Source organism: Trachypithecus francoisi, unplaced genomic scaffold, assembly GCF_009764315.1.
Source record: "Trachypithecus francoisi isolate TF-2019V2 unplaced genomic scaffold, Tfra_2.0 Lachesis_group13, whole genome shotgun sequence".
NCBI lineage: Eukaryota > Metazoa > Chordata > Mammalia > Primates > Cercopithecidae > Trachypithecus > Trachypithecus francoisi.
Genome location: NW_022681458.1, coordinates 112,129,714 through 112,156,892, shown reverse-complemented (window position 1 = coordinate 112,156,892; position 27,179 = coordinate 112,129,714).

The following is a 27,179-nucleotide window of genomic DNA, read 5'->3' as shown; positions in this document are numbered from 1 at the left end:
AGAGCTAAGGCCCTTCCTCTCTCCATCTCTTTGGAACAAGATGAATTCATCTGCCCTCTGGAAGTGGAGGGAGGCCTGCCTAGTCCAGTGCATTGTGAAAATCTACCTAACTCTAGAAATTGATCTAGAAGTTCATGTGATGTAAAACCAGCCCTTCCTCTCTCCTCCAGGCAACAAATCACAAGACCAGACCTCGTCTGGCATTTTAAGAGAAGATGAGTATCAATTCCAAATTTATGGGATGTTGAGAAATGAAGAGAAAAAGGGATGAATACCAGTAGATTATAAAATTATGTAGAAAAACAAAAGACCTAGAAGCATCTAAACAATTTGGAAAGAAAAAAGTAAATTTGGAGAACTCTTACTAGTTGGTTTCAAACATTTATTATATAGCTACAGTCATCATGAGCTCAGACATGCTTAATCCTGCCCCAGCCTCATGAGTTTTCTCTACCTGCCCCAATAGCCAAAAACAAACTACATATACTCTTGGGAGCTCTATAGCTCCACCCATCATCACCTGAGAAACCTGAGTACTCATCCTGGCTAACATAGGGTAAGCTTATATCCTCCTTCTACAACTACAGCTGGTATTCTCTTGAAAGTGCCACCTCCTGGCTGGAAGCCAACCAACTCAAGCCATTACAGCAACTCATAATAGAAAAATGCTGCTCCAAATAAGGAGAAAATAAACAGCTAATTCCACATCTGCAACATCCTGGCTAACCATAGGTCCTGAATCTGTCCATATGACAACTTCACTGCTAGAATAATCAGCATTCGAGAAAACCAGTGCACCAAACAAAACTACAACCAAGGATTCAATCCCACAGAGTCCACTTCACTCCTCTGCCACCTCCACTGGAGCAGGGGCTAATATCCATAGCTGGAGGACCTGAAGACAGATCACATAACAGGACACTTTGCAGACATTCTCCAGCATCAGCCCAGAGCCTGATAGACCCACTGGGTGGCTACACCCAGAGGGGCAATAACAATCACTGCAGTTCAGCTCTTGGGAAACCCCATCTCTAGGGGAAGGGAGAGAGCACCACATCGAGGCATCACCTCATGGGACAAAAGAATCTGGACAGCAGAATTTGAGTTCCAGATCTTACCACTGAAACAGTCTAACCAAATGATAAGGAACAGAAAAGTAATTCTGGTAATATGACAAAACAAGGTTCTATAATATCCCCAAAAGATCAACTAGCTCTCCAGCTATGGATTCAAACCAAGAAGAAATATCTGAATTGTCAGATAAAGAATTCAGAAGGTTGATTATTAAGCCACTCAAGGAGATACCTGAGAGAGGTGAAAACAAACTTAAAGAAATTTTTAAAAACAACAATACAGGGTATGGATGAAAAACTCTCCAGAGAAACAGATATCATAAAGACAATTACAACTCTTGGAAATGAAAGACACACTTAGAGAAATGCAAAATATAATAATAACAAGTAGTGAGAGTGAAACAGTAATTTAAAAATTGCCAAGAAAAAAAAAGTCCGGGAACAGATGGATTCACAGCTGAATTCTATCAGACATTCAAAGAAGAATTGGTAGTAATCCTGCTGAAACTATTCCAAAAGCTAGAGAAAAAGGGAGTTCTTCCCAAATCACTCTATGAAACCAGTATTACCCTAATACCAAAACCAGGAAAGGACATAGCAAAAAAAGGAAAACTACAGACCAATATCCCTGATTAACATAGATGCAAAAATCCTCAACAAAATATTAGCTCATCAAATTCAGCAGCATATCATAAAGATAATGATCAAGCAGGTTTCATGTGAGGGATACAGAAATGGTTTAACATATGCAAGTCAATAAATGTAGTACATCATGTAAACACAATTTTAAAAATGTGTATGATCATCTCAGTAGATGCAGAAAAAGCATTTGACAACATTCTGTATCCCTTTATGATTAAAACCCTCAGCAAAATTGGCATAGAAGGGACACACCTCAAGGTAATAAAAGCCATCTATGACAAGCCCACAGTCACCATTGTACTGAATGAGGAAAGGTTGAAAGCATTCGCCCTGAGAAGTGGAACAAGACAAGGATTCTACTTTCACCATGTCTATTCAGTGTGGTATTGAAAGTTCCAGCCAGAACAATCAGACAAGAGAAAGAAATAAAGGGCATTCAAATCAGAAAAGAGGAAGTCAAACTGTGGCTGTTTGCAAATGATATGATTGTATACCCAGAAAACCCTAAAGACTCATCCAAAAAGCTCCTAGAACTGATAAATGAATCCAGTAAAGTTTCAGGATGCAAAATCAATAGCTATACGCCCACAGTGACCAAGCTGAGAATCAAATCACAAACGTAACCTCTTTTACAACAGCTGCAAAAAAATAAAACACTTAGGAATATACCTAACCAAGGAGGTGAAAGACCTTTACAAGGAAAACTACAAAACACTGCTAAAAGAAATCATCAACACAAACAAATGGAAACACATCCCATATTCATGGATGGGTAGAATCAATACTGTGATAATGACTATATTGCTGTAAACCCAGAAAATCTGAGACAGGTCTCAGTTAATTTAGAAAGTTTATTTTGCCAAGGTTGAGGACACATGCCTGTGACACACAGCCTCAGGAAGTCCTGATAACATGTGCCCAAGGTGGTCAGGGCACAGCTTGGTTTCATATACTTTAGAGAGACATGAGACATCAATCAATACATATAAGAAGGACACTGGTTCCACTCAGAAAGGTCGGGACAACTCGAAGCAGTTAGGGGACTTCCAGGTCACAGGTAGGTGAGAGAAAAATGGTTGCATTCTTTTGAGTTTCTGATAAGCCTTTCCAAAGGAGATAATTAGAACATGCATCTATCTCAGTGAGCAGAGAGATTACTTTGAATACAATGGGGAGGCAGGTTTGCCCTGCACAGTTTTCAACTTGAGTTTTCATTTTAGCTTAGTGATATGGGGATCCCAAGATATTTTCATTCACACTGCCAAAAGCAACCTATAAATTCAATGCAATTCCCATCAAACTACCATCATCATTTTTCACAGAACTAGAAAAAGACTATCCTAATAGTCATATGAAACCAAAAAAGAGCCCGCAAAGCCAAAGCAAGACTAAGCAAAAAGAACAAACCTGGAGACATCATATTACCTGACTTCAAACTATACTATAAGGTCATAGGTACCAAAACTGCATGGTACTTGTATAAAAATGGGCATGTAGAACAATGGAACAGAGTAAAGAATCCAGAAATTAAGCCAAATACTTACAACCAACTGGTCTTCAACAAAGCAAACAAAAACATAAAGTGGGCAAAGGACACCCTATTCAACAAATGGTGCTGAAATAATTGGCAAGTCACAATAGAAGAATGTAACTGGATCCTCAACTCTCATCTTGTACAAAATTTACTCAATATGAATCTGAGACTTAAACTTAAGACCTGAAACCATACAAATCAGCTCCACACACCTAAGTTTCTCCACTCTACCAACTGAGTTATCGAAGGACATATGAAACCATATAAATTCTAGAAGATGACATTGGAGAAACTCTTCTAGACATTGACTTAGGCAAAGAGTTCATGACCAAAAATCCCACGGCAAATGCAACAAAAACAAAGATAAATAGATGGGACTTAATTAAAATAAAAAGTTTCTGCACAGCAAAAGAAATAATCAGCAGAGTAAATAGACAACCCACAGAGTGGGAAAAAAATATTCACAAACTATGCATCCAACAAAGGACTAATATCCAGAATGTACAAGGAACTCAAATCAGCAAGAAAAAAACCAAACAATTCCATAAAAATGTAGGCTAAAGACATGAATAGACAATTCTCAAAAGAAGATACACAAATGGCCAACAAACATATGGAAAAATGGTCAACATCACTAATTACCTCCTTACTCCTGCAAAGATGGCCATAATTTAAAAATCAAGAAATAATAGATGTTTGTATGGTCATGGTGAAAAGGCAACACTTTTACACTGCTGGTGAGAATGTAAACTAGTACAACCACTGTGGAAAACAGAATGGAGATTCCTCAAAGATCTAAAGGCAGAACTACCATTTAACCCAGCAATCCTACTACTGGGTATCTACACAGAGGAAGTCATTATATGAAAAAACCACTTGTGGCTGGGCATGGTGGCTCACACCTGTAATCCCAGCACGTTGGGAGTCCAAGGTGGGTGGATCATGGAAGCTGGGAGTTGGAGACCAACCTGACCAACCTGGAGAAACCCTGTCTCTACTGAAAATACAAAAAAATCAGCCAGGCGTGGTGGTGCATGCCTGTAATCCCAGCTACTCAGGAGGCTGAGGCAAGAATCGCTTGAACTTAGGAGGCAGAGGCTGCGGTGAGCTGAGATACACCATTGCACTCCAGCCTGGGCAAGAAGAGCAAAACTCTGTCTGAAAAGGAGGGAGAGGAGAGAAGACGAGAGGGGAGGGCAGTGGAGGGGATGGGAGGGGAGGGGAGGGAAGAGGGGAGGGAAGGGAAAAGAAAAGAAAAGAAAGAAAAGAACTCTTACACACGCATGTTTACAGCAGCACAATTCATAATTCCAAAAATATGAAACCAGCCTAAATGCCTATCAACCAACGAGTGGATAAAGAAAATGTGGTATATAGACCAACAGAACAGAATAGAGAACTTAGAAATAAGACTGTACACCTACCTCCATCTGATCTTCCACAAAACTGACAAAAACAAGCAATAGGGAAAGGATTCCCTATTTAATAAGTGGTGAAATGGCTAGCCATACACAGAAAATTGAAAACTGGACCACTTCCTTATACCTTACACAAAAATTAATTCAAGATGGATTAAAGACTTACATGTAAAATGCAAAACTATAAAATCCCCAGAAGAAAATCTAGGCAATATCATTCAGGACATAGGCACAGGCAAACATTTCATGACGAAAATGCCAAAAGCAATAGCAACAAAAGCAAAAATCAACAAATGGGATCTAATAAAACTAAGGAGCTTCTGCACAGCAAAAGAAACTATCCTCAGAGTGAACAGACAAACTACAGAATGGGAAAAAATTTTTTGCAATCTATCTGTCTGACAAAGGTCTAATACCCAGAATCTACAGCAAATTTACAAGAAAAAAAACTTAAACTTACAAGAAAGAAAACAATCACCCCATTACAAAGTGGGCAAAGGACATGAACAGACACTTCTCAAAAGAAGACGTACATGCAATCAACAAACATATGAAAGAAAGCTCAGCATCACTGATCATTAGAGAAATGTAAATCAAAACCACAATAACATACCATACCATCTAATGCCAGTCAGAATGGCAATTATTAAAAAGTCAAAAAACAACAGGTGTTGGCAAGGTTGCAGAGAAATAGGAACGCTTTTACACTGTTGGTGGGAATGTAAATTAGTTCAATCATTATGGAAGATAGTGTGGCAATTCCTCAAAGACCTAGAGGCAGAAATACCATTTGACCCAGCAATCCCATTACTGAGTATATACCCAAAAGAATATCAATCATTCTATTATAAAGATCCACACACTCATATGTATGTTGCTGCAGTATTCACAACAGCAAAGACATGGAATCAACCCAAATGCCCACCAGAGATAAATTGGATTAAAAAAATGTGGTACTTATACACCAAGGGATACTGTGCAGCCATGAAAAAAAAAAAAAAAAAAAAACTAGATTATTTCCTTTGCAAGGACATGGATTGGGTGGAACTGGAAGTTGTTATCCTCAGCAAATTAGCAGAGGAACAGAAAACCAAACACCACATGCTATCTTTTTTAAATGCAAGCTGAACTATGAGAACACGTGGACACAGGGAGGCGAGCAACACACACTGGGGCCTGGGGCAAGGCGGAAGGAAGAGCACCAGGAAGAATAGCTAATGCATGCTGGGCTTAATTCCCAGGTGATGGAATGATCTGTGCAGCAAACCACCATGGCACACATTTACCTATGTAACAAACCTGCACATCCTGCACATGTAGCCCAAAACTTAAATAAAAGTTGAAGAAAAAAAAAGTGATATGTATTTTTTTATTTTTATATTTTATTTTACATACATATATACATGCATGCACACACACACACCCCCCACAAAGGAATACCACTCAGCCATAAAAAGGAATGAAACAATGGCATTCACAGCAACCTGGATGGAGATGGAGGCTATTATTCTAAGTGATGTAACTCAGGAACAGAAAATCAAACATTGTATGTTCTCACTTATAAGTGGAAGCTAAGCTATGAGGATGCAAAGGCATAAGAATGATATAATGAACTCTGGGGACTTGGGGGGAAGTGTTGGAGGCCAGTGAGGGATAAAAGACTACACATTAAATTCAGTCTACACTGCTCAGGTGACAGTTGCACCAAAATCTAAGAAATCACCACTAAAGAACTTACCCATGAACAAAACACCACCTGTTACCCCAAAAACTATTGAAATTAAAACTAAAACAAAATAAATCTTATCGACACTTTAAAACAAAACAAAACAGCAATGGAGAACAATCTTTCCCAATACAGGTCATGCAGATAGACATTATGAGCCAACAACATTTGCTGCTCTTAAAACGCAAATAAGTCATGTTCTGCTTTACACACATTACTAAGGTAATGCCTAAATGTATACTGTTAGTACTCAGGGCAAAGGGGAAAGAATACTTAAAAGTGAAAAGAATGTTTGAAGGGAAAGAAAGGAACCTCAAATAAGACCCAGTGATTGGGTTTACCACCACCACAAATTTCCAAACCGAATGAGAAGGAAACAATGTATCAAATTCACTCCCTGGGAGAGGACACAGTATAAGTAGCTAGATTTCCCCCTACCCTAGGATATGGTAAGAGCGTATTACCCAAATTAACCTCCTACTTGAAGATCTTCTCCCAGTTGAGCTTAATCCACAACTGGTAGACTCCAAAAAAAACTGTAGCGCGTGGCTTCCTGTCAAAGCTGAAATCTAGATTTCTTACATCGTAGAATGACCATAAAATTTGTTTTCCAAACAGGGCAATTATGAGAGTAAAAATGGCTGCTATCAATCATTACTTTGGGATAAGATGCATGCAATGGGACTATCCCAAGGAAATTGGCACTTCTGGTCACCCTTCTTAGTAACCCCTGGGTCCCCGCATGGACTCAGGCAGCATCCAGCACTGTGTTCTGAAAACAAAGCTTTGCCTGAAATAATTGCTGTCAGGGCTGGGGATTGGCTTGCTTTCTAAATGTGGTGGGGATGGGGGTCAGTACCAGGAATCATTAATGCCCTAATAAATTTAGAGTCTTAAAGGTGAAGCTCATTGGAGATTGGCATTACAGTAATTCATCTTCTGAGATCCTGAAGAGATCATTATCACTCCCAGTGAAAGCTACTGAAAGAACCTCAGTCCCACCTAAAAGACTATCTTTGACTAAAAATGAACAAAATAAGAAATAGGAGAGAACTTTGATTCCATTAGACTTTTAATTCACAAAAGCAAGCAATTTTAATTTCTGACTTTAATTATTTTGCACCTGAACTTGCAAAATAGTGTAATTTTTGGACTATCTTCTCCTCAGGAATTTGATAATAAGAGGATGTTTACATTCAATGTGATGTATCTCTATGTTTTTGGCATTTTATTATTGAGAATATCTCAATGTTGTCATTTAATTTTATTGTATTATCTCTGGTGGGCTATCTTGGAAAATATGGCTAGACATAATTTGGAAAGGTAAGTGCAACTAAGAATGAATTTTCAACTTCTGGGATAGAGTAGTGTATTAGTCACTTCTCATGCTGCTAATAAAGACATACCTGAGACTGAGTAATTTACAAAGAAAACAGATTGAATGTACTCACAGTTCCACATGGCTAGGGAGGCCTCACAATCATGGCAGAAGACAAAGGAGGAGCAAAGGTGCATCTTACATGGTGGCAAGCAAGACAGCATGTGCAGGGGAACTCCCCTTTATAAAACCATCAGTTCTCATGAGACATTCACTATCATGAGAAAAGCATTACAAAAATTCGCCCCCATGATTCAATTACCTCCCATGGGCTCTCTCCCATGATACATGGGAATTATGGGACTACGATTCAAGATGCGATTTTGGTAGGGATGCAGACAAACCATATCACGTAGCCTCAAAGTTAATTTAATTAATATGCTCTTCTCCCCCATTTCAGCATCATCCAGGGAAAAATCAGTGCTGCCCACAAGGGGTCCCAAAAGATATTGAAAAGTGCAATGATTAGGAGTGGGGGAATGGGTTTGAAGCTAGGAGCAGATTTCCTTTGAGACCACAGTCACATCCACAGGGAGGACATCCATAGCCCTGACCTTTTCCTTTCACAGGGAGAAAAGAGTTTTAGCATCATCCTCCTAATTTTTTTCCACTCGGTTTCCTCACTCTTCTTTAAGAGAGGCAGAAAAGGTTACCCAGACAGAGGATTTTATCCACGATTTTCAAGCAAGAGGCACTACCAGAGCCACACTCTTGCGCAGATGTGGACTCTCTTTCCCACTCCACTGAGACATGAGAGGCAGTGACAACGACATAGGAGAGCAAGGTCACTCTTAGACCCCAACTTCCCTTAGCTGAGCTGCTCCGCAGGTAAGAAACTAACACACATGTTTTGTTTCTCCATCTGCCCTCTCTTTTGTCTTCTCCGTTGGTTCAGAACCTACTCAGGAAAGAGCCGTACTCTCTATTGGTCTCCCTAGGCCCCCCAGCAAATACCTCATATGGAGTACCTAGCGAAACGTCTGGATGCTCAGTCAGTATTTGTTGAATGAATGGTAAGAGCTGAGGTGTACAAATCACATCAAAGACAGAGCGGTTCCCAAGTCAAAACAATTCTTGACCAACGATATTGACATATATAAAGAAACACGTCAGTCATATGGTGGTAGGGTTTCATCCAACAAAGAAAATAGATTTGAAGAAAAAAGAAAAGACTGAGAGATAAGTGTGTACAACCTAAGTTCTGTCCACCTAAATCCTATCAGGAGAGAGAATGTCTTGGCCTGTAGGATTTCACAAGTGATTTCAGTGTGCAAGGGAGTGTGCAAGCAACCTGCTTCTTACTTATCTTGTTAACGTAATAAATTAATATTTGTTACAGAATTCTTAGAAACCCCAATTTTCTAAATAAAACATCAGTGGAAAGAAATCTGATAAGCCATAGGAAATCATTACTAATATTTTAGCATATATCTTAGTCCTTTTTGTTTTTCAGTTAAATACATATGATTATTATATGCAGAATTTTTTACCAAACCACGATTATAAATTCTATTTTTGCTTGTCTTTTCACTGGATGTATTATGACAATCTTTACAGGTCAAGAAATATACTACCATATTGTATTTTTAAATCAACACAAATATCACTCGTTTTAGATGTATAAAATGTATTTCGTCAGTCACCTATGTTGACATATAATTGTTTCTAATTTTTCCGTATAAAAACAAAACCCATAGAGGTCACACTTGTACATATTCTTTATGCATACACATTTGTGCAGATGATCAGCTTTTCTTGAGACAAATTTAGTTACCAAGTGCCAGGAGAGTACTGGGATTTTCTCAATAATAATATGTGGGCTAGCATTTCATTGAGGATTTTGGGTACATTTTCTCATTTGATCTTCATAAAACTCTCATGAGGTATTATTCTCTTGGTTTTACAGAGGAGAATGCAAGTTTGGCTTAGTTAACTGGCCACACTACTAATAAAAAGAATATCTGGAGTTATAATCCGTCTGTCTTTTACCAAAGCTGAACCCAACCACATAGTGGAATCACGCTATGGCTTTAGGATGTATGTGGTAAGCTTTTTCCAGTAATTCTTTCTTTTGGGTACTACTATAAATGAGGTTTGTTTTCCAATTTATTCTCCAGTTAATGATTATTGCTATACAGTAAAACAATCATTGAAACGTTTTTGATCTTCCCTTGGGTTTTCCAATAGCTGATTTCAGGTGATTGTGTTAGGTTTTCCAGTTACTCATTATATCTCCTGTAAATAATAAACTTACTTCTTCTTTTCCAATTATCATGTCTCTTCTGTTTGTTATTTTTTTAATCTCTACTTTTATAAACTAATACTTCCAAAACCATCTTAAACATTAGGGATGACAGTAGGTATTATTGTCTTATTTCATCTGACCTCATCTAATCCAGTGTATCTTTGATGAGCCAGGAACTGACGTTTGCTGGAGATGGATCCCCCACCATACTCCTTGTGTTGAGGAATGCTATATCTAATTCCAAGGAACTGAGATTTTGTTTTTTAAAGCATAATCTTAAATTTTATCAAATACATATTTGACAACTGTGAAATAATGTTTTCCTCTTTAACCTCTTAATATCATGAGTTATATTAATAGATGTCTCAATGTTGTGCCATCCATTCTTTCCTGGAATAAATCTCACTTAGTCATGGTGAATTATTCATTGAATATACTCCTGGATTTGATTTTCTAATATATTATTAAAGATCTTTGCTTCATATATAAATAAAAAATTAGTCAGATGTGTGTTTTTTATTGTGTGCCAACTTTTTCAAGTTTGGGCTACCAGACTTACACTATCCATATAAAAATAATTAGAATTATTGCAAGGGCCTTCTTTTCCTGTGCTCTGTAAAGTTTAGATAATCAACATCTGGCCGGGCGCGGTGGCTCAAGCCTGTAATCCCAGCACTTTGGGAGGCCGAGACGGGCGGATCACGAGGTCAGGAGATCGAGACCATCCTGGCTAACATGGTGAAACCCCGTCTCTACTAAAAAATACAAAAAAAAAACTAGCCGGGCGAGGTGGCGGGCGCCTGTAGTCCCAGCTACTTGGGAGGCTGAGGCAGGAGAATGGTGTAAACCTGGGAGGTGGAGCTTGCAGTGAGCTGAGATCTGGCCACTGCACTCCAGCCTGGGCCACAGAGCGAAACTCCGTCTCAAAAAAAAAAAAAAAAAAAAAAGATAATCAACATCCTTTATCTGTCCCCTGAAGGACCACAAAACAGTTAGGAAACCATCTAAACTAACACCTTTCTTGGAGCTAATTCTTCAGACAAGATTTTGATTTTTTTTAAGATATTTATATAGTGATATCTTCTATCTTATTTCTACTAATTTTAGTAATCTGACAAAGAATACATATCTATTCAAATGATACTTTGAAGATCATTAGCCTAGAATTGTACAAAGTATTTTTGTATAATTGATGCAATATGTTTATTGCATTGTTAATTTTGCATTTTTAGCTCTTCAAATCACTTAATATTTTATCTATTTTCTCACAGAACAAACTCTCACAATTAAATATAAATTGTATTCTTTTTTGTTTTCTAATTTGTCAAACTGGACTTTAACCTTTATTAAATCTTTCCTCCTATCTCTATGTATTCGACTGGTGCAAAAGTTACTTTAACACCAACCTAATATTTGATTTGTTGCTCTTTTTTATTTATTTTGACAGTTGATTTATTTTCTTTCTTCTTAAAATGTTTTTGTTTTTAAGAAACATGCATAAGTGCTGTATTTCTGAGCCCTTTCATACTCATGCATTCGTTTTTGTTGTTTTCAGATGAATGACACTTTGGCTAAAGATAGAATGTGGGGGCATAACCTTTTCCATCATGCTGTTGTAATCATTGCTTCGTTCCTGTAATCATTGCTTCATCATCTTCTGGCATCTAACATTACAAAGAAGTCTAAGGCCATCCAGATTTTTATTTTCCTTTTTAGATATCTATTTTTATTGTTGGTTGGTTGATTGTTGTTGTTTTAATGCTGTGATGCTTTTAGAATTATTTCTTCATCCTTGAAATTCAACACTTACTCTGGTTTCTCTTTTACCCATGAACGTTTTCCATTTGAAGCTCATCCATCATTTTCTACGGGTTGGCTGTTGTGATTCCACCCACCCCTAGTGTAGAGACAAAAGCTACTCTCTAAGCCTGCATGGCTGGAAGTTAGACTGTGAGCTCTAGCAAAGCCCCCTGGGTACATGTTGTTCTGCTGACACCCTGGATCATGGGGCCAGCTGGCCTGCCCCAGGCAGAATCATTATCTTCTGGTTGTATTCCCTCCAGGAAATGAGTTGCCTTGAGCTGAGGTGTCAGGATACAAGGGGCAACTTGAGGCTTAGCTGTCAGTACAGGTGGAGAGGTGAAGAGGGATCCTATTTCCAGGACAAATTTGTCAGAGCCATTCTGAAGTTATGACAACTATTTACAACCACAAATCACTCCTTCTGAGAGATTCAGAGGAAAAAGGAAACAAGAGGAAGACAAGCTTGGAGATAATCGAAACTCAGCCCGAAAGTCGAGTTTTCATTTCTTTAAGACTCTGAATAACAGGGAGGGCATATCCATTTTCTAATAGCATGTTTATTTCTTTTGTTCATGTTCACATTATCAAGGTAGGGAAGGGCTATTGGGAACCAACTGCTTGGCTTCTTGTCTTTCTTGCTAAATTTCAAACTTGTTCATGGCACTTGCCCTGTGTTTTCTTCTCATATATTTTTTAGGGGGGAGATCAGAGGACACAGAGACTCTCTGTGCATACCTTGGTGGTTACATGTGTGTGCAAATGAGAAAGACTAGAGGAAGAAAAAAGTATTGTTCAAAGGGAAAAGATGAATGGTCTTTGAATATTATGAAAAAAAAATACGTCTTTCCTAAAATTCTAGTGGCCTGTGCCTCACTCACATAAGGGAACTAGAAAAAATGTGATTTAGGAAATTAAGAAGTGACACAGAATGGAGGCAATCTTGGCAGGGGGTGGGAGTGGACAATCTGGCCTAATTGTAATCAAACCTAATGTCATTGGTGATGAGAAAGAAGAAAAGACAGTTAAGTTCAATCACATCAATATTTTCAGGGGTTAGGTATGCAATACCAAGAATGCAGTAATGAGAACTAGTGGTACCACATTGAAAAGCCACTACTTTTAGAAGTTAATTAATAAACATTCATTTTGCTTCTGTTGGAAATTGCTTTAAATACCCCCACTGAATAAATATTTCATACTTCACTTATTTAATATCCCATTAATGCCACCATTTCCTAAGAGAGGGATTCTGGGTAACCTCAAGAATGCATAATTTAGATAGATGTGGAATAAGAGGATCAGATATGGTCCTAAAACATTTCACAGTGCTGTGCAACATAAAGAAACAAGAAAAATTATACTGAGAAGCAAATACCATGAGAAGGATATGGAGGCTGAGAAACAAGATTAGCCTTACTTGAACCTTTTCCTTGTGCAGTCTGGTACGTTCCACATGCACTGCTGTTTCCCATGGTATCTCACTGAAACTCCCTATTAATTCTGTGAATGGATACTACTATTCTAACATTACAGAGGTGGAAACCAGGACTTGGCAAAGTTATATACATGCCTATAGTAAATAGCAGAGGCTTTCTTCTCCTCTAAATACATTGGGGATATTTTCTTAAGAACTTGATCTCTAAGATAAACTTAGAGATCATAACCTCAGACTCAAGAAATTTAAGTACCAGAACTATGGAAATTCGAATTACAAAATTAAACTATATGACTCACAAATTGATTTTCTAAATTAAATGTTGGAAATATACTAATTTTCTTTTTTTTTTTTTTTTTTTTTTTGAGACAGTGTTTTGCTCTGTCACCCAGGCTAGAGTGCAGTGGCGCAGTCTCAGCTCACCGCAACCTCTGCCTCCCAGGTTCAAGTGATTCTCCTGCTTCAGCCTCCTGAGTAGCTGGAATTATAGGCACCCACCACCATACTCAGCTAATTATTTTGTATTTTTAGTAGAGACGGGATTTCACCATGTTGGTCAGGCTAATCTCGAACTTGAACCTGACTTCAGGTAATCCACCCGCCTCGCCTCCCAAAGTGCTGGGATTACAGGAGTGAGCCACCGTGCCTGGCCATATTAATTAAATTTTTTAATAATCCTTAAACCCTTAACATTATAACATTCCATAATCCCAACTAACATTACACACACATATACATATAAATATACATACATATATGTGTATTTTTGTATTATAGTAATCTAATTTTACTCCCATATTATATTAATTTCATCTCCATTAAAACACACAATTTAAAGTTTTATAAAGAAGTAAACAGAGGCACCCTGTTGTTCGCAACTAACTTAGGCTTTGATCTTGCATATTCCATGTCTGAGCTTTGTACAGAACTTGTCCTTTTTTGTCCAAGCCTACCACCATTGGAGACAACTGGAGATTACATGAAACTGGAGAATGCATGCCAATAACCATATAACTGAACTTGGAACTGATTTTTGCAGCACCAGTCACACCTTCAGATGACTGCAGCCCCAGTGAACGTTTTGATGGCAATGCTGTGAGACTCTGAGCTAGAACTACAGCTAAGCCTCTTTTAGATCCTGACTCTCAGAAAACCAATGTGATTTTTTAAAATGCGTTTTTGTGGTTGTTTAAATTGCTAAGTTTTGAAGTAATTTGTTATACAGCAATAGCACATATCTAGTAGTTTTTGTTGAAAAGTAGACATTGCAGATAATACAGGATAGCAACTTGGATTCTGCCATGTGTTAATAAAACTTGTCAGATTTTTGTTCTATTAGGCAGCTTAAGTTGCCTGGAATATAACCACCAATATTTTCTTTCCTGTGGTATACAGCTCTCATACTTATTTCTTATTCTTATGTCCTCTCGTTGCTGATTTTTCATTCTGAACCTCCTGGGTCCCTCCTGTGCCTATCAAATTTGGCTGTCAGCCAAGGATTTGGGTAGAAATAGAGTTCATCCCTCTGTAGTTTCCTTGCTTCTAAGAATTGCCCAAATTTCTAGCCTTGGGCTCTGTTCTCTGACCCTTTAGTATTTCTGCCTCCCAAGCTGTGAGCAGCTGGGAGACGTATTAAAATTAAGAAAAGCATGAAATTCACAGATCTGGCTCTCCACAGCTTTATCATTCAGGAGCAGATTTATCTCTGGTCTCTGACTGCTTTTCTGCCATGCTTCCTGAAAGGCTCCCTCAGGACATGTTTAGTTAGTTGTCAGCCACAGATCTGAGCAGTTAATGCTCTAATTTCTTCTCTTTTCGTGGTTCATATCCTTCATGATTCCTCCTTACAATTTTCAGCTTCATTCCTTTAGACTTTAAGCATATTAGCTTCTAAGACAGTAGAGGAAAGAGTCGTAGCCATGAGCAACGCCATCAGCCAAGGAAGCCCTGAACTCTAAATTCTTATCTCTTCCTGTTCTTCAGGTTGTACAGCTTTGGTTTTGTTTGTTTGTTTGTTTTTCTTTTTGGGGGGTCAAATTCTCCCTTAGCTTCTCTCTGCTTTTGGGTGCTTCCCAGCATTTCCTGTTATATTTTATACAGTTTTCATAATTGTTATCTGCCAGTGAGTTGCATAACCACTTCAATATTCCATTTTTAAAAGAAGTAATTCCAAGGCCTGGTTTCAAATACTTTCTTCTGATTTTGAATGCATCCTCTCTGGGCATTGCAGGAGATCATCGTATCTAAAAGTCTTCGTAGTTAGTAATTGGAGATACCTCAAGAAAATAGCAATCAGGAATTTTTTCCTGTAAGATCGTAAGTTATATTGCAAATATGTAAGAATTAAGACCTAGAAGCCAGATTCCTGGATAATTTTAATACAGAACTAGTAGCTATAAAAGTTTACACAGCTGAGAGCCTGCTTCTCTGAATTTAACATTAGGGTAGGTACTTGTGATCATTTTCTACTGCTGTGGAACAAATCACCACAAACTGAGCAGCTTAAAACAATATCCATTTACTAGCTTACAGTTCCATAGGTCAGACATCAGCATGACTATGTTCTCATGCTCAGGCTCTCACAAGGTTTAAACCTTGTTGCTGGCCAGGCTGGACCCTCATCTAGACGTTGTGGAGAGAAACTGCTTCCAAGCTCATTCAGTGTGTTGGCAGAATTCAGCTCCTCACAGTTGTAAGACTGAGGTTTCCATTTCCTCATTGGTTGTCAGCCAGAGGCCTCTCTCAGCCCTTGCAGGCCACTGCGTTCCTTCTCACACGGTCCCTCCATCTTCACATCTCCAAGCCTGCAGCAGCGCATCGAATGCCCCTTGTGCTTCAAATCTCTCTGACTTCTTCTGCCATTAGCTAGAGAAAAACTCTCTGCTTTCAAAGGAGTTCACTTGATTAGATCTGGCCCACCCAGATAATCATCCTATCATAAAGTCAACCGTGACATCTAGCCTGATGTAATGAGTACTATCTCATTATCTTCACAGGCTTTGGAGATTAAAGTATAAAATCTAGGAGTTCATTTTCAGAATTTTGCCTACTAAAGCCTCATTATAAAAGCATCTTTTTTGCTAGATCAGATGCCACCCAAGGACAGAGGTCAGAAGGAAAGCAAGGGACAATTATCACCTTCACCCATTTCAGGCCTTACTTGTCAAATTCAATTATTAATCAACAGCCAGTGTGTTCTCTGTTATAATCCATAACCCAAAGGAATCCAATGAGACTGGGATCCTATAATCAAAAAAAGTACACACACGTATTTTTTAACACCTGTAGGAAGAGAGGTTGGTAACTTGTACAAGAACAGACTAGTCCTCTGTGTTTTCTGCTGGTATTCATGTGTGGATACGCATAAATTGCATTTTGGGAACTGGACCATGCCATTTGCACTCTAAACCAAGGACAGAAGCAACCAATTTATACATGGAAAATGATTTATGTGCAATGCCCACTGCAGCTGCATTTATAATAATGAAAAAAATGTTCAACAGCAATAGAGTGCCAAGTAAAGTATAGCACATCAACAAAATGTAGTCATTTATTTATTCGTTCAGCCTTTCAACAAATATTTATTGTTTACCTATCATGTGCCAGGTACTATCAGCTGCTGGGGATACAACAATGATGCAAAAGAGACCTGGTTCTTTTCCATAAGGAATTTATATTCCAGTTGAGGCAGAAAGACATTAATCAAATAATCACACAGGCTAACATAAAACTGCAACCTCTGAAGGGTGTAGACATTTAAAATGATGGTTTTAATTTAAAAATGGCCCCAAAACAGAGAAATCTGTCTCTGATCTAGTGTTAAGATGAAGAAGAATGATCTATAATTATAGGTATAGGAAGATACCAATAATATAACATGAGCTGTGCAAGAAGAAAAGACTGAAAAGAAATAAACCAAATGTTAATAGTGGTTGTCTTCTTTATATTTACATGTATTACATTCCCTAAATTCTGTAATTTGCATATATTACTTTTATAAGTAGAAAAATTAAACTTATTTATAAAAGTAAAGAAATCACTTTCATTCTACGTACCCCTTTAATCAGATGCATGGTCTGGGCCAGATTTTTACATCTTCTTTGTTTGAATTTTGTAGTTTAGGCTCAACTAATTGGAAACATAAAAATAAATGTGAAACTACCCAGTTATTACTTGGCAAATCCCCACTCTTTACATGGACTTGCAGATGTTTCTCAATATTTCAAAATCCTTCAAAAGTTTTTCAGCAATAATTAGGCCCATAACATATCAGCATTACTGCAGCGGCACATACCCCACCTCTCCCTCCTTAGCCAAGTCCGGCATCTTCTCCTCTTGTCATAATATCACTGCTATGGAGGGCTCACGCTGTGGCTGGCAGCATGCTAGATCTTTACACACATTACCTTAAATCTGTATAATAAGACTGCACAGTAGCCATTATTAGCCTCATTTGACAGATGAAGTATCAGATCCCAATATTACCTGACAAGACAGTAAAGACCAAGAACAGGAATGGAACCTAGCACTGTCTGTCTCCCAGGATCATGCTCTTTTCGTTATTTTGGTAGGCAGAATTCTTTTTTTTTTTTTTTTTTTTGAGGCGGAGTCTCGCTCTGCCGCCCGGACTGGAGTGCAGTGGCCGGATCTCAGCTCACTGCAAGCTCCGCCTCCCGGGTTTACGCCATTCTCCTGCCTCAGCCTCCCGAGTAGCTGGGACTACAGGCGCCCGCCACCTCGCCCGGCTAATTTTTTGTATTTTTAGTAGAGACGGGGTTTCACCGTGTTAGCCAGGATGGTCTCCATCTCCTGACCTCGTGATCCGCCCGTCTCGGCCTCCCAAAGTGCTGGGATTACAGGCTTGAGCCACCGCGCCCGGCCGGTAGGCAGAATTCTAAGATGGCCCCTAAGATTGCCATCATTCCCTGATGTGCACACGCATAAGCCCTTTCCATGAATAGAAGCAGGATTTGTTAATAAGATGGAACGGCACTCTGTGATTATGTTACATTATAAGACAAAATAAATTAACCACAAGGGAGATTATCATGGATCGACCTAACCCAATCAAGTGAACCCTTTGAAAGAAAGGCTGAGTTCTTCCTGGAAGTCAGAGAGACTCAACTACTGGTCTTGAAGGAGCAAGCAGCCTTGAGTCCTACAGCCACAAGGAATTGAATTATTCCAACTACTAGTGAGCCTGGAAGAGGGCCCTCAGATGAGAGATTAAAATAATATTGCAGCCCCAGGAAAAAACCTTGATTTAAGTCAATTGAGACCCTGAGCAAAAGATGAAGTTAACCCATGCCCAGAATATTACATATGGAGACTATGAGACGTTAGGTTTGTTTTGTTTTAAGCTGCTAAATTTGTATGTTATGAAGAAAAAAAAAATGGATACAACTACCTTACTCTGCTTCCTGACCTCTCTGTTTGCATTAAGTGGTGATCCAGGTTTCTATCCAGGTTGAGAGTCTGGTTGCTAGGGCTAGGGTATGCGGGTAATTGAATTCTTCATTCATAAAAGCATCTTGGAAGCTTCAGGTCCAATTGGGATGGCTATGAATGGCAAGAACTAAATCCTCAGCCACATCTGTAAACACAGACAAAATGGAGGGAATAAACAGGATCCCCTGGACCATCCTGGAGACATTCCACAAAGCAGAAAGGAACAGACTTTTTATGGTGGCTGGTCCCAGTGAGCAAAAGTTGATTAAGGCAGTAGGTTAGGGGTTTCTCCTCCCAGTTTTCCCTGCTTTCCTCTCCTTGTACCACTGAATGTCCCTAATATGAGAGGACTCAAGTATAAGCCATCAGCAAGCTACTCAGTCCCTCCTAGCCAAAAGAAGAGTGGATTTTCATGATGTCAAGATGAGTTCAAACATAAGCATCAGGTTGCATGTTGGGAACCTCTCAGGCTTCAATTCCCACCACTTGGCATGCTGACAAAAAGGAGTGGAGATTTATAGCTGCCATTTCCAGAAAGATTCACTTCAAGTCCCATTCTTTAGTTTGGGGGTTGGCAACATGGGTGATACTTACCATAAACTCCTGTAAAATAAACTTTGATATAAATAAAAGCTTTAAACAAGATGGCTCTCACCAGTGATGTTCCAAACCATTAGGATGGGGCAGATGAGTTCTCACACTTCAGATTTCAGAAGAACCAAACATGTCTGTTGACTCTCATGTCTTAGGCCTTTCTGGCCAACACTTTCATTCATTCGTTGAGTTCTAGTTTTTTGGTTTACCATTCTTGTGCTTATTAAAAGACAGGCAATCCTAGAAGAGATGCTTCAGTTTTAAGTTTCCTCCATCAACAGACAGCAACAAACATTACACATTTTCTTGTGAGCAAATATGACAATAAAAGGAATAGAAATAAGGAAAAGATGGAGGTACTGAAGAGTAAATACAGAGAAGCAAAGATTTACAGAATGGACACTGGCAATGCTGGACACTAAAGGCTAATGCTCCCTTTGTTAGGAGCATCCGGGGGCCTGAGCAGATTATATATTCATACGTGGGTTTATTTTGCTGCAGCAAGTAAGTCTGTCTTTTTGTTCTGTTGAGTCGAGATGGTCCTATTTTAATAGGAATTACTATCTACCACATATTTCTCCAACTCAAAATTTACCTTTATGCCTCACTCACTCCATAGAATAGGAGGTTTAAATCCCTGCCCCCAGGGTCTCATATGGAACATGAAATTGGTGAGAAGTAGCTTCAAATACATGAAAAGCGGCCGGGCACAGTGGCTCACGCCTGTAATCCCAGCACTTTGGGAGCCCGAGGCGGGCAGATCACGAGGTCAGGAGATTGAGGCCATCCTGGCTAAAATGAAAAAAAAAAAAAAGAAATTAGCCGGGCCAGGTGGCGAACGCCTGTAGTCCTAGCTATTCGGGAGGCTGAGGCAGGAGAATGGCACCAACCCAGGAGGCGGAGCTTGCAGTGAGCTGAGGTCGCGCCACTGCACTCCAGCCTGGACGACAGAGTGAACTCCGTCTCAAAAATAAAAAATAAAAATAAAAATAAATAAATAAATAGCACACTGATAAAGCAGACGCTATAACTAGTAAACAGGAGCGATTCATAGGTGTCAGCTCCACAGCTCAGCATGGAGGAAGTGGCCAGATTAGCAGGCACCTTCTTCAAAACACAGACACAACTGAGGCTCAAACTACAGCCCAAGGGAGCTGTTCCCTAGAAGACAGTATGGGGTGAGGCCCCGTATCACCTGGAGGGTGGGCATTGGGCTGTGCTGCTACCACAGCACTTTCCCCCTCCAGACGCCCTGGGTTACAAATCAGGCTCAAAACCAGATGGCCTCAGCAGTCTTGCCCCAGTGAGGAGTGCAGCTCCAATCACCTTTTTCTCCTTCATCCTTCTCAAGATCCACACACCGCTCCCCATGGGTCATGACATCCAAAACAGGTCAGGAATCCTGGTCTATGAACAGTAGAGTTTGATTTCTCCAAGGGAGAACAAACCGTGAAACATAAGCTTGTTTACCTTGGGGTGGGGAGGAGGGAAGGATAGGTGTGATAAAGTAATTCTACCTAAAGGCAGACCAGAGAAACCCTTGGCACCTCTTTCTGGAGTGGAGACAAAAATCATGAATATAATATCTGACAGAGATTATGCTGCACTAGAATTTAACAGGACTCTACACAGAGAGTATTAGATCAGAACTGGGGGAAAGCGGCCCTTGAAGAATACTTAGACATGCATTTCCTCCATCAGTCATTCACAAAGTTACTGCATGTGCAATGCACTCTGCTGGTTGCTGAACATCCAAAGATAAATGGAAGTGGGCAGTACAAGGAGAGAAACCAACTACCAGCAGATGTCACGGTGGGTGAAGATGCTATAACAGAAGCAAAGTTCATGTCAATGTCTGCACAGCAAGTCATGCAACGTAGCAAATACAGCTGAGCTTTGAACAACATGGGTTTTAACGAGGCAGGTCCACTTGTATGTGAATTCTCACTCTCGTTTGCCACCCCTGAGACAGCAACACCAACCCCTTCTCTTCCTCCTCCTCAGCCTACTCAATGTGAAGGCAACAAGGATAAAGACCTTTATAAGCTCCATTTCCACTTACTAAATAGATATTTTCTCTTCTTTGTGATTTTAATAACTTTTTCTTTTCTCTAGCTTACTTTAAGAAAAACAGAATAATTCATATGTCATGAAATATGTTAATCAACTCTTTATGTTACCAGTAGGCTTCAAGTCAACAGTAGACTATTAATAGCTAAGTTTTGGGGGAGTCAAAGTTCTACACAAATTTTTGACAGTGTAGGGATTGACACCTCTAATCTCCATATTGTTCAAGGGTCCACTGTAGTCTCCTTTCTGTAGGGCAGCATCTCAAAGCCCTAGGGTTACATGTGCTAGAATGCAGACATTTCCCAAAAGCACATATGCATGTAAAAATTTTTCGCATGCAAAAATGCATGTAAAGTATGCATTACATTTATCCTTGCATGTGACCTAACTCCCAGCCTTATACATATCAGCAACCAAGTAAATATTTCTGATTCATTGATAAAAAGTCCTTATCAGTGATGCTATTAACTGAGTGTAGCAAAATGTGCAAGTTCAAATGAAATATACACACACTTCATATCCCCAAATATTATACAATGCAACTTGAATGTTGGATCATAACAGAGAAGAAGGAAAGATACATTTCAATAGAGTCTTAGCATGAGCTGAGGAAGCAGCTCAGGGAAGAGAGATAAGAAGGCTGTCATGTTCTAAATGGCAGCAGCTTCAAAGGAGAAGGGTTTTACATTTACGGGGATTTGATTATCCAGAGAGATAAGATAGGAAGTGGTAAGGGAAATCAAAAAGAAATAAAACTCTCAAGTTAGCCTGAGAAATCAGGTTATTTAGTAAAAAGAGGACATCATTCAGCCAGTTGTTACCTATTAAAAATAAAATCCTCAAAGCTAACATTTCCAAGTTGGTGTTATTTGAATCCTTCATAACAAAGATGAGAAATTTTAAAACCAAGGGTACTGAGCTAAATCTTGTTTTTAAAATATATATCTAAAGCATTGGTTCAAGCTATAGAAGAGAAATTTTACAAATAGAAGCGTTTTTGGGGAGAAGCTTGTAAACTGATGGTAAGACTTGTAGCAGACCAGATTTTTAACCATACATTTGTGCATTCTAGCACATGTGGCACTGTTTAAGGTTGAGTCCATGGACATTGCATTTTCATCCCAGAAAGTCCAATTCTGAACACTTAATAATAATAAATAAACCCAAAGTTAATAATGAAACAAATAACAAGATGTTGAAGAGGTAGTTTTGTTTCAACTGATTAAGCAATTGCACATTCCCCTAGACTATGAAAATCAAACCCACACAGTGATGCACTCACAAACAGGGGCACACACACCACTGAACATAGAGAAAGTCAACAAAGGAACAGAGGAACAGTCTTGATCATTCAGTCCACAGCCCAATTTAGCGGAAGTGTTGAGAGAGAGAGAGAAAAAAAAAACGCCTCATAATTGGAGTGATGGTTTCTGTTTTGGGATTCCCTGGATGGCATGAGATTCCAGGTTCTAGTCAGTTGGATAGACCCTGTGTCACAGAGTGATTAGAGTTGACACCTACCCAAGCCTACCTATTTAGAGAAACTGTTCTGCCTTGCCTGGTTGGGAAAATAAACCTTCGTGTAACTGAGTCCATTCTTCATTTTATTTTCCCAGCACACCCCTTGTTCATAGCCGACCCAATCTATACATGTAAGTCATCTAGCCTCTAACTCAAGGGAAGAAAGTGGGGAAGCCAAGGGATTAGGCAGGTCTAATTCATCACCTGGAAATTGTACAGGGCCCTGCTACTGTAGTGGTGAGGAGATAGCAGCTGCATTATAACTAAGAGTCCCAGCCATGGTTGTTGAAAGAGACCCAACCAATAAAAGCTTGACCTTGAGAAACAAAGAGAGTCAGAAGACAGATGACCAAGCCCAGAGAGATGAGTTTTGTTCCCTGTAAAATGAACAGGCTATGTAATTTCTTATATTTCTCTCATTGTCCACTTTACAAGGTACATTAAAACACACATTCTCATTTAAGCCTCATGACCTCGATAGGGACAGACGGTCTCGAAAGCCTTCCCTGATGACTTGGAAGGATGCTATCCAACTCCATCATTTCATCATTTCACAAGATTCATGCATTCACCTTTTTTCCTGAATTCAAGTTTATTTCTACTATCACAAATCTCTAATGCAGCTTGGTTATCAAAGTTTGTAGTGCTAAGGATAATTTTTTATTTTTGAAGAAAATACCAAGGTAGCAATCTACCAAGCACAGAAAGCATGACTTTAAGGTGTTGAAGCTGACTAGACTTTTTAATTTCTATTGCTGACTAGCAGAGACGAAATCAGCACTGCTTTCAATGTAGTCAGCCCATCTGAGAATGCTTCATGATCGCCAGTATTTTTGGAGACTTTTTGTTGTACCTACATCCAGCATTAGGTCAAAAGCCTTACAAGTTAATCAGGTTTTCTTCCTCATGGTCACACTTTGGTTTGAACCAGAGGCTCCATTACTAATTACCCAGGCTGTCCTCTCAAGTTGTTGACAAGGCTTATAACAGAGTGAGTCTGGCTATTTCAAGAAATCCTATCCTTCAGAGAGAAGATTTGCCACTCTAAAGATATTCAAAAGAATTTGATGCTGACTCTACAGACAATTCCAAAAGAGAGACTCCCCCACAGCCTCTACCACTGGAAGCTCCTCAGGCAGGAGGAAGATACCTTAGTTTGATGTGTACCCACAGTGCCTGGTACAGCACCTGTCGCATAAGCCAAATCCCAGGGCGAGCTTCTTGGGCAGTGAGCTGTGCAGCCACTCAGGGACCGGAAGGACCCTGAACTTGAAGTTTTGCTCTGCTGTCATCATCTTGGAATTCTTAATAACTTAACAAAGAGCCTTGCATTTTCTTTTTAACCTGGGACTCACAAATTAAGTAGCCATTATCATTCAATAACTATTAATATTTTTAAAATTGAAGTAAACCATTCTGGTTCTGGATTCTACTCATATGAAACAACATAGAGGAAGGAGCCCAAACTCTGAGTTTGAATGATGTTCCCAGCATTTACCAGTGTTCTAGTTTGGGGTAAGTTAAATAATCTTCTATACTAGGAGTCCCCAACCCCCAGGCTGCAGACTGGTCCCAGTCCGTGGCCTGTTAGGAACCTGGCTGCATAGCAGGATGTGAGCAGCGAGCAAGGGAGCAAAACTTCATCTGTATTTACAGCCACTCACCATCACTCACATTACCACTGAGCTCCACCTCCTGTCAGATCAGCGGCAGTGTTAGATTCTCATAGGAGCATGAACCCTATTGTGAACTACTCATGCAAGGGATCTAGGTTGCGTGCTCCTTATGATAATCTAATGCCTGATGATCTGAGGTGAAACAGTTTCATCCTGAAACCATCTCCCCCTGCCCCACTGTCCGTGGAAAAATTGTCTTCCATGAAACTGGTCCCTGGTGCCCAAAATGTTGGGGACCGATGTTCTATACAACCGTACATATACTATCTTGGAACAGTATGAGAATTTGAAGTAATGTCTATAAAGCAAATAGCACAGACCCGGCACTCAAAGTTGTATGTTTTTATTATTTTAATGGAATTGGATAGGGTTGAAACTATCAGCTATGATATATAAAGAAGAAATTTATAGAGCAGGTTCCTAGTAATCCTCCATAGCAACAACAAGGGAAATAAGTTGGCCGCAATTTTTATAGCCTAGAAGTCACCATTTCAAAGCACAGAGCTTTAGAAAAATATTGGACCTGTGTATTTGTGACATCATTGTAGAGTTCAAATAAAATTGGAGACAGGAGGTGCTTTAAACCTGAAAAGCATCAAATATAAATATGTCATAGTATCTAAGTTATATCATATTTTAATTACTTTTAGATTTTCCTGTTTAGTTAATGCATGCTTTATAAAGCTTTATCCTATCCATTTCTGTTTCTTGCATAATATTAATTATAATTTGTAAGAGTTCTCTAAAATGTTGACCGTTGGGCTCGTGTTCTAGAAAATAAATCCTTATAATAACTGTATTTTTTAAAAGAAAACTTTTGTTATGTTAACAGACATTTATTAATTGCTGAACAAACACTAGGTGCACGGATATTCATATGGCTTTTTGTTGATTCATAATAGTTGCGCATATTTTGGGGGTACATATGATATATATATACATAAACATACAATGTATAATGATCTAATTACACATTAGATCTATATTATACAATACACAATATCTAACTATGCAATATACTGTATAATTTCAGGGTAATTGGAATATCCATCACCTCAAATATTTATCTTCTCTTTATGTTGGGAACATTCTCATTCTTTTCTTCTAACAATTTTGAAATACACCATAAATTATTGCTAACTATAGTCACTCTACTATATTATCAAAGACTAGATTTTATTCCTTTTAACCGTATGTTTGTACCCCTTAGTCAGCCTCTCTTCACCCCACCCACCTTCCCACCTTTCCTAGCCTCTAGTAACCAGCAATCTACTCTCTATCTCCAGGAGATCCACGTTTTTAGCCCCTACTTGTGAATGAGAACAGACAGTACTCGTTTTTTTATGCCTGGTTGATTTAACTTAACATAATGACCTCCGGATCCACCCATGTGGTTGTAAATGACAGGGTTTCATTACTTTTTATGGCTGAATACTATTTCCTTGTGTGTATATACCACATTTTCTTTATGCATTCATCCACTAATGGGCACTCAGGTTGATTCTGCATTTCAGCTACTGTGAATAGTGCTATAATAAACACAGGAGTGTGGATATCTGCATGAAAATGGATTTCCTTTTTTAGGGATATGTACCCAGCAGTGGGATTGCTAAATCATATGCTAGTTCTATATTCAGTTTTTTTGAAAAACCTCTATCCTGTTTTCCATAATGGCTCTACTAATTTACATTCCTGCCAACATCATGCAAGTGTTTCCCCTCCTCTGCATGCTGGACGGCATTTGTAATTTTTTTTTTTTTTGATAAAAACCATTTTAACTGGGATGAAATGCTATCTCATTATGTTTGTTTCGCATTTTACTGGTGATTAGTAATATTGAGAATTTTTTCATATACTACTGACCAATTTTATATCTTCTTTTGAGAAATGTCTATTCAGATCTTTTGCCCATTTTTTTAATTGGATTGTTATTTTGCTATTGGGTTCTTTGATTTCCTTTATACTCTGATTATTAATTCCTTTTCACGGGGATAGTTTGCAAATAGTTTCTTTCACTCTGTAAGTTATCTCTTCACTTTGCTGTTTCCTTTGCTGTGCAGAAGCTTTTCATCTTGATGTAATCACATTTGTCTATTTTTATTTTTGTTGCCTGTGCTTTTGAGGTTTTACCCAAAATATCTTTACCAAGATCAATATCCTGAAGCATTTCCCTAATGCAAAGTGTATTTTCTTAGGATAGAATTTTACTATAAGACTATACTCTTTTGTTTGTGAATACTTGGAAAAGCCACTTAGGGTGCAAGTTAAAAAGAAAGCTCACTCAGTTATCTGCCCACCTTCTGGCAAGAGGCCATTCTTGAGGAGTCATTGATAGAGATGGCTTTGCTAACTACCCAGTTTTTGTTTTGCTGAGTGATACATAAGCAAGCTGAGAGTGGCAGTTGAATTTACTGGCACAATAAAGACATTTTCCTTGAGCTGGGAAGGAAGAAAGTAGGCTGGGAAGAGGAACTTTGCTGGGAACAAGCAATTTTATTAGGTAGGATATGATATGAAGCCTTTTCCCCATCTTATAACCGGATCTTTCATAAAATACCTATGCTTCATGAACTGTTGATTTAAAATTGTTTGGAGCAGTGAGTACACATGGACATA